Source organism: Triticum dicoccoides, chromosome 1B (assembly GCF_002162155.2).
Source record: "Triticum dicoccoides isolate Atlit2015 ecotype Zavitan chromosome 1B, WEW_v2.0, whole genome shotgun sequence".
Classification (NCBI taxonomy): domain Eukaryota; kingdom Viridiplantae; phylum Streptophyta; class Magnoliopsida; order Poales; family Poaceae; genus Triticum; species Triticum dicoccoides.
This window is the reverse complement of record NC_041381.1, coordinates 100,059,728-100,069,466: the sequence shown is the minus strand read 5'-3', so window position 1 is coordinate 100,069,466 and position 9,739 is coordinate 100,059,728. Positions and strand designations below refer to the sequence as shown.

Below are 9,739 nucleotides of genomic sequence, written 5' to 3'. Positions count from 1 at the left end.
CAGGCGAGTACTGGACTGCAACAAAGCCCATGGGTGAGAGGCTGGCTCACCACTCGGTAGGATTTGTTATCACTTAGGTGACTACTGGACTGCAGCTAAGCCCCCGAGTGAGAGACTGTCTTACCACTCGGTAGGATTGTTTATCACTTAGGCGAGTACTCGACTGCAGCTAAGCCCCCGAGTGAGAGGCTGGCTCAACACTTGGTAGGATTTTTTATCACTTAGGCGAGTACTGAACTGCAGCTAAGCCCCCGAGTGAGAGTCTCGCTCACCACTCGGTAGGATTTTTCTTTTCAACTTAAGCGAACTGAATTCGCAGCAAAGGCACCCACTGGGGGATTCTAGAGTATGTAAAAAATGAACAACAATCATTCGGAGGACTGTAAAATCGTATCTTTTATAATCATACTAAAAGGTATTTCTTATTACATCTCAATAGTCTGAATGCTTAATAGTAAAAGGGGCGAAGTAGATCTGCATTCCAGGCGCGGGGCTCATCTTTATTGTGCTCGACATTTAAAAGCCGATATGCTCCACTGTGGAGCACTTTGGTGATGACGAAGGGGCCCTCCCAAGCAGGAGCGAGCTAGTGTGGTCTCTGTTGGCCACTCGAAGAACCAAGTCTCCTTCCTAAAACACTCGACCTCTTATGTTTCTGGCACGGAATCGACGTAGGTCTTGTTGGTAAATTGTCGACCGGATCAAGGCCATCTCTCTTTCTTCTTCCAGGAGGTCGACTGCATCTTGTCGAGCATGTTCTGCTTCTGCTTCCCAGAAGAGCTCGACTCGCGACGCATTGTGGAGCAGATCACTCGGGAGTACGTCTTCAGCTTCATAGACTAAAAGGAATGGAGTTCTTCCAATCGACTGATTAGGAGTTGTTCTTAATCCCCGAACTACTGATGGAAGTTCGTCGTCTCAAGCACCGGCTGCATGCTTGAGGTCACGCGTCAATCGGGGTTTCAGTCCTTTGAGAATCAATCCATTTGCTCTTTCAGCTTGCCCATTTGACTGAGGATGGGCGACCGAAGCATAATCGATCCTCATGCCTTGGGACGCACAAAAGGCCCTGAACTCATCAAAATTGAAGTTCGACCCATTATCCATGATGATGTTCTGCATAACACAATATCTGAATTTTAGTTCTTTGATGAAACTCAGAGCTATACTCGCTTCAAGGTTTTTGATGGGCTTAGCGTTGATCCATTTGGTAAATTTGTCGACTGCTACCAGGACATGAGTAAACCCACTCCTGCCGGTCCTCAGAGGTCCAACCATGTCCAATCCCCAGACAGTGAAAGGCCAGATGAGTGGAATAGTCTTGAGAGCTGATGCAGGCTTATGGGACATATTGGAGTAAAACTGGCAAGCTTCACATTTGTCTACTATTTCTTTCGCCATCTCGTTAGCATGAGGGAAGTAAAATCCGGCTCGGTATGCTTTAGCCACGATGGTCCAAGAGGACGCATGGTGGCCACAGGTCCCCGAGTGAATATCATTGAGGATCATTCGACCTTCTTCTGGTGTGATCATTTCTGGCTAACTCCAGTTACGCTTTCTCTAAACAACTGCCCTCTTATCACTGTAAAGCTTTGGATCGTCGGACGATCTATCGAGCCTCTTCTTCGTCCTCTAGAAGTTCTTTCCTAAGAATGTATGGTACTATGCAGTCGGGAGTGGTGACCAAAACCTCCATGATCGAGTCGACCACGGCTGGGACTTCGACTTCAGTCGGATCTGTGGCACTCTTAGGATGTGGGAGCTCTTCCATGAGGGGATCCTCCTGAACTGAAGGCGAGTGAATATGTTCCAAGAACACATTGCTAGGGATGGTCTCTCTCTTGGATCCTATCTTTGCCAGTTCATCTGCAGCTTAATTTTCCAGTTGGGGTATATGGTGAAGCTCCAAACCCTCGAACTTCTTTTCCAGCTTTCTTACTACATTGCAATAACCAGTCATGGCTGGGCTCCTGACATCCCATTCCTTCATCACTTGATTAAACACCAAATCTGAGTCACTGTAAACCATAAGGCGTCGGACGCCGAGTGAAATGGCCATGCGTAACCCGTATAAAAGTGCTTCATATTCGGCTTCATTGTTGGAAGAGTCAAAATGAATTTGGAGAACATAGTTAAGCTTGTCCCCACGGGGAGATACCAACACTACTCCAGCACCGGAACCATTCAACATCATGGAACCATCGAAGAACATGGTCCAATGCTCCGAGTGAACTTGAGTCGGCAGTTGCTGCTCGATCCACTCGGCAAGGAAATCCGCGATTGCTTGGGACTTGATAGATTTCTTTGCCTCAAACTTGATATCCAATGGAAGGAGTTCAATCGCCCATTTCGCCACTCGACCAGTTGCATCTCTATTGTTCAGAATTTCAGACAATGGGGTGTCACTGACGACTGTAATGGAGTGATCAGAGAAATAGTGTGCAACCTTCTTCATGGTCATGTAGATTCCATAGACAAGCTTCTCAAAATGTGGATATCGTTGCTTGGATGGAGTCAAAACTTCAGAGAGATAATATACTGGGCGTTGAACTTGGTAAGCATTTCCTTCCTATTCCCGCTCGACCATGAGTACTATACTGACAACTTGTCCAGTGGCTACAATATAAAGCAGTAAGGGCTCTTTGCTGATTGGCGCAGCAAGCACCGGCTGGGTGGAAAGCAGGGTTTTCAGCTCTGCAAACACTGTGTCAGCTTCCTCAGTCGACTCTAACTTGTCAGATTTCTTCATCAATCGGTAAAGAGGTAAGGACTTTTCACCGAGACAAGAAATGAATCAACTCAAGGCGGCCAAACAACCAGTAAGCTTCTATACGTCGTGCACACGCATGGGGCATTTCATTCGGAGAATGGTATCAACTTTTTCTGGATTTGCGTCGATTCCTCGTACAGGAACGAGGAAACTGAGTAACTTTCCACTTGGAACTCCGAACGTGCACTTTGACGGATTAAGCTTGATATCATACCTCCTTAGGTTGGCAAAGGTTTCTGAGAGGTCAGTCAGCAGGTCAGAACTTTTGCATGACTTGACCAGAATGTCATCCATGTATGCTTCCACATTCCAACTGATCTGAGTGAGCAAGCACTTCTGAATCATCCTCATGAATGTGGCGCTGGCATTTTTAAGAACAAATGGCATGGTAACATAGCAAAAGCACCCGAACAGGGTGATGAAAGCTGTTTTTATTTCATCGGGACCATACAATCGAATCTGATGATACCCGGAATATGCATCCAAAAAAGACAAGCGCTCGTACTCCGCGGTCGAGTCAACAATTTGATCGATGCGGGGGAGAGGGAAATGGTGTTTCGGGTAGGCTCGATTGATATGCTTGAAATCGATGCACATACGGAGAGGGAAACTCATATTGCTCTCGCTAAGTTTGTACATCGGAATGCCCATCCTCTTCACGGTTTCAGCATAAAGGATATTCAGGCCGCTACCACCATCCATCAGCACTTTGGTCAGTCTAGTGCCTTCGACCACTGGGTCAACCACAGAGCTTGCCTCCCAGGGGTGGCTATGCCAGCAGGGTGATCGAACTGGTCGAACATGATGGCTGTCTGGGACCATTTCAGGTATGTGGTCAGCGTCGCCGGAGCGACCATATTCACTTCTCGGTTGATGACCTTCAACCGACTCTTGCTCTCAACATCAGCAAATATCATGAGGGTGGAATTGACTTTGGCATAACCGTCATCCTCCTCTTCATCCTCGTCTTTGTCAGACTCATTCTCCTTCTCACCTGGCTGTTTTTCTCTGAACTGCTGAATCAGGAGTTGACATTGTCGAGTGGTATGCTTAGGGTAAATCAGGTTTCCCTCTTCGTCTTTCTTCGTGTGGATGTGACACGGTAAATCCAACACATCATTTCCTGCCTGATCCTTCACTTTCTTAGGGGGCCAGGGCCCTTTAGGTTTTCCCTTAAACTTTCCTTGAGCCACCGCTGCGATCTCACCGGGTGCTGCGGGCCCGGCCTTACGCTTCTGTTTCCGATTGGAATTTCCTCCACCAACCTCCTAGCTGACTAGTTTACTTTTTCTGCTGCAGAGTCTATCCTCTTCTTCTCCGTTAGCATACTGGGTGGCTATTTCCATCATCCGAGTCAGAGTCATATCTCCAGTTCGACTAAACTTCAGGACCAACTCTCGGTATTTGACGCCTTCCTTGAAGGCACACACTGCTTGATGCTCTGATACATTTTCAATTGTGTGATGCAAAGTGGTCCACCTCTGAATGAAATCCCTCAAAGTCTCATTCGGTTTCTACACGCAATGCTGCAACTCTGTCAACCCCGCTGGCCACTTACAAGTGTCCTCAGAGGTTCTGACGAACACTCGGGCAAGCTCTTCCCAACTATATATACTGTCCGGAGCTAACTGAGCCAGCCACGCTCGGGCCGACCCTTCCAACATCGGTGGAAGGTGTTTCATTGCTACTTCATCGTTTCCACCGCCAATCTGTACAGCCACTCGGTAATCCTCAAGCCAAGTTTCAAGCTTGGACTCCCTAGTGAACTTGCTGACTTTGGTCGCCAACCTGAAGTTGGGAGGAATCACCGCTGCCCTGATGGCTCTGCTGAAATAGTCTGGACAGGAAACATGCACTCTATTGCCACTCGGACGATCTCTGCCGGGGTCTTCTCTATGCGCTCTGTTCCGGTCGACCAGACCTTGAATGAGGATGGATCTCGCATCGAAGCCTGGCTCTCTTGGGTCGACTGGTGCTCTGTGTCCGCCACTGTGACGGCGTCCATCATCGTTCTGCCGAGGCACATATGACGCACTCCTCGGAGGGGGCATGGGCACTCGATGACGATTGCCGCGGTCGAGCCAATGATCATATTGTCCATGGTCCTCATGCTATATGGGCGATCTTGGACTGTGGGCCGACTGAACTGTATCCACTACCACGGATCTGCTGTGAATCCTATTCCGCGACTGAAACATTGTGGTGTTTTGCTCTCCTACCGCCCGGAGCAAGGCCCGGATCTGCATCAAACACCTGCCGGCCTCTGACTGGGAGGGTTGTATTGACTCTGCTATGCGGGCTGCAGCTGCGAGTTTTTGGATCGGAGTGCGGTATACCTTAAGTGGATGCGGAAAAAACTGTCGTCGATTGGATTCAGCAATCCGCTCCCGAGCACGCTTGTCGAGAGTACACTGAAGGTTCTCCAGTCGAGTGTGCTGAGCCAAATTAGCCAGGCGCACCTCTTCCAAGGCCCGGGCCTCGGGGGTTTCTCCAAAGATGGGCGTGTGGAGTTCATCCATGTTGCGACGACGAAGTTCTTCTCTTTGCTGTGAAGAAAGGGGCTCGGGATGGTAGTCCTCATGGACGTGCGACGGATCGCCGCCGCCATCCTCGCTGTCTTCACAGTGGAAACCAGGTGGTCCACGTGGACAGTCAACCATTAAGACTTCAGCCGCAAGGTCGCTGCTATCGCACTCGGATGCGGTCTCCGCGGAGCCAGTCGACAGATCGAACAGGCCATGGAGAGTTTCGTCGGTCTCGATCGCCGTGACTTGATGGGTGGCCGAACGTCGAGCCACCGCGTGTTTCACCCACCGCTGAAGCCGTGACCGACAGGATCGCTGGTGGCGGCGAACAACGGGGAGGGAAAACGCCATCGGAGCCGACTGATACTAAGTCGACGGCTGCCGAAGAAGGACACCGCGAACGCACGCGTGAAAGTGCGTCGCCCCTCGGACGGGGAGCACCTCGACGTCAAGGGGAGCTTCCTGAAGCCAAACGGAGTCGTCGGCGATGAAAACGAGCACGCCGAGACGGATCTCGCGGCCCTCAGCCAATCCTCCACTAGAAACCATGATGATGATCGGAAATTTTTTGCAACTTCACCAATAAGTCGCTAAGACACCTGCCCAATGGTGGGCGCCAACTGTCGTGGTTCTAAGACTGGCAATAGAAAGGGGGTAGGTGTGGAGAGGCAAGATCTCAGCTATGGTGAAGGTGTACACACGAAGTTTACGAGTTCTGGCCCTTCTCGGAGGAAGTAACAACCCTACGTTTCGGTGCCCGGAGGTGGTCGATTGGATTATGTGTGTGATATTACATGGTGTGCGAACCCTTGTCCCAGAGGAGGGGGTGGCTTATATAGAGTGCACCAGGACCCCAGCCATCCTCCATTACATGTGGTTTAATGTACGTAAAGTAGGGGCATTACAGGTAACGCCATCCTTAATGCTATTGATGACCTTAAAGACTATGGAGGAACGCTTGCCCATTACAATGTTGAGTGACTCTGGGTCTTCGGTTTGCCGAGTGTTTCCTTGGGTGGTCGAGTGACAATAGGTAGGAGGACTCCCGACTGACATGATTGTCGAGTGGATTGCACTCGACATCTTTGACTGGTGGTCTCTTGTTGTCTCTTGAACTTCTTATTCTCTAGGGTAGGGACCTTGGGTAGGACGTATATGTCAGGCCTATGACCCTACCTCAGATATGTATCCTCGTTAGGCCCCATCGCGAGTTGGCCAGTAGGGGACACATGCAGCAGCCTCGCATGGACGCGTGATCGATTTTAATCGCGTGGTCAGCATGTGTCCAGCGCAAATGTGTCCGCCAGCCCTTCGAATTATTCCCTCTCGTTGTCTGTGCTCGGGACCATCCGAATTATTTCCATACTCGCGTCGACCGGTCGTTGAATTTTAACCTCTTGTGAGTCGTATCACCCTACTATGAGCCCAGCCATGGCGGAGCTGATCGCCATATCCCTCTTGGCCAAGGTCGCCGCGGCGATGCTCTGCACAGGCCGCCGCACGGCCGTCTTCCTCGCCTCCTTTGTCTAAATCCGCTCCGGTATCGCCACCGCCGCGCGCGACCTCGATCTCCTCTGCGCCTTCCTCCACTTCACCGAATCCCACCGTGGCACGAACAAGCTCATCGACGCATGGGTCAACCAGGTTCGCCACGTCGGCTTCGAGCTCGAGGACGTCACCGACGATTATACCTTTCTCTCGAGCGTCGGCTTCGTCCGTGCCTGCGCTGACGTAGCAGCCCTGTTCGCCCTCCTGATGTGCATGCGGAAGGCAAGGGAGAGGCTCCGCGCCCTGTCCACCGTGAAGGAGCAGCTTGGCATCCGACCGGCCGAGGCATCCGCGTCAAGCTCAGCCCCTGCAGTGGCCGGTATCTGCCGGAACATATCAGAGGCAGCGCACTTCGTGGAGGAAGGGAAAATTGCCGGTTTTGCCGAGCACACAAGGTTAGTGATGAAATGGCTAACCAGGGACACCGACCCGTGGCGGATAATAGTCGCGGTCTGCGGGATGGGCGGTGTTGGCAAGAATACTGTTGCCACTAACGTATACAAGAAAATCGCTGCAAACTGCAATTTCGATTGCACCGCATGGGTTACCGTCTCCAAGAACTTCACGACGGAGGACCTCATGAGGAGAATCATCAAGGAACTTCATCGGGGTGTCCGAGACAATGCGCTGGGGGACACACAGGAGATGGACTAGCGGTGACTACTCGAGGCTCTTCGTGGGCATCTAGCTCACAAAAGGTACTTCCTCTTGCTGGATGATGTCTGGAATGCGGATGCCTGGTTTCATCTCCGTAGTGTATTGCTTGACAGTGAAACCGGGAGCCGAGTAGTCATCACCACACACAATCAAGAAGTGGCTGCTCTGGCATCAGACAACAGGACCATCATGTTGCAGCCGCTCCGTGAATATGAAGCATGGTCTGTATTTTGTAGCACCACATTCAGGGAAAATGCAAACCAGGAGTGCCCATGTCACCTGCAGAATTGGGCTCTCAAGATACTGCAAAAATGTTGTGGGCTGCCATTGGCGATTATATCGGTTGGAAACCTCCTTCTGTTGAAGGAGAAAACAGAGTTTGCTTGGAAGAACGTCCATGATAGCCTTGTGTGGGATGAAAGAGATGACCATGGAATTGGGCAAGTGGCGAGCGTAGTGAATTTCAGTATTGATGACTTACTATACCGCCTAAAGAGATGTTTCCTCTATTGCAGTGTATACCCTATGGATTTCTTTATCAAAAGGAAGATTCTTATCAGAGAGTGGATAGCTCAAGGTTTGATAGTGGAAACAGGGCATGTCACGATGGAGGAGGTCGCGGATGGTTACGTGAACGAGCTAGTGCAACGGAACTTGTTGCTTGTCAAGTTGAAAAATGAGTTTGGGCGTGCAAAGCGGTTACACATTCACGACCTGATCAGGGAGATTGCTGCATATAGATCAAAAGAAGATGGATACTTTCAGTTATCTACAAGTGCAAGGGTGGACTTAAAACAGAAAATCCGTTATCGTACACTTTACCAGTGCCAAAATGACCATCAGTCAACTCCAAATATGCCCTCACTTCGCTCCTTCTATGTGCTTAGATCAGACCTAGATGTTGCACTATTTTCTCATTTTAGATTGTTAACTGTGCTAAATCTTTGGTATGTTAAGGCATGTAAACTGCCTAGTGCAGTGGCCAATCTTCCAAATCTGTGGTACCTTGGCATACGCTCCACCTACATTGAAGAACTACTGAAAGAACTGGGGAGACTACGTGATTTGCAAACTTTAGATGCCAAACGGAAGAACCTCCAGCACCTGATATTATTTACACGTGGAACCACAGATTTTATGGAACCGGAACCTGGTACAACAGTTTCTCTTCCAGATGGGCTTGAAAATCTCAAATGCCTGCAGACTCTTAAATATGTTCAAGCTGATCAGAAGGTGGTCAAATCCTTAGAAAGCTTGGAACAGATGAGGAGCTTAGAGCTATCTGGAGTAGACCAGAGAATTCTTATCGATTTTCCCTTAGCAATATCCACAATGAGCTGCCTTCTGCGCTTGGGAATAATCAATTCCGATGCTAATGTAACATTGGACTTGGAGTCATTTTCTCCAGCACCAGTGAAGCTAAAAACCCTCAATGTAACTGGAAAGTTGGCAAGGGATAAGCTACCATCGTGGTTTGGTTCTCTTACCAACCTCATACATTTGCATTTGCATTCATCTAAACTTGGAGAAGATTCAATTGCGCTACTCTCATCAGTTCCCAGTCTGTTGCACCTTAGTATCATCAATGCATGCAACGAGAGAAGCTTGACCTTTCTGGCAGGTTGTTTTCTAGTCCTTAGACAACTAAACCTACAGGGATTGCCTAACCTTACCAGCATAGAATTTCAAAAGGACAGCCTTGCAGATTTACGTCTACTGACGCTTGGTCTATGTCTTGAACTCACCGAGATACCCCGAAGCATCGAGAACCTCATACATCTGGAAAATGTGGAGTTGTTTCAGATGCCAAGTAAGTTCATAGAGAAGATACCATATGGGAAAGGTCATGGGGTAAATCATCAAGATGGTCAGCGTATTATAGTTGTAAAGAACTTCTGGCATAATGCACGATTGTTGGAGCAAAAAATTTATATCAACCTATCAAATGTTCAAGAGTCTTTCAAGACGGATGCAGTCACATAACCAGTGGGGTCAGTCAACTCGTCAAAGTTTCACAAATGGCTTTAGGGGAAATCTGCCTAATGGTTAAGGCGCCATGGTGGTGATTCACTCTAACTAAATATCCTAGAAATGGTCTAAGGCCTGCTTTGACTTCAATATGGGGCCCACAGCTTCAAAACGATGGGGCTACTTGCCAGCATCGGCAAAACTCTGCATTTTACTACCTAGTGCAGCATTGGGTATGTTCTGAATTTGTATTTTTGCTATTATTGCTCTG

At 49.2% G+C, this 9,739-nt stretch overlaps 1 pseudogene; it reads left to right on the top strand.

Annotated features, from left to right (window-relative positions):
* The first annotated feature begins 6,726 nt into the window (after nucleotides 1-6,726).
* On the top strand, nucleotides 6,727-9,483 carry LOC119350191 (annotated as a pseudogene).
* Nucleotides 9,484-9,739: the final 256 nt, after the last annotated feature.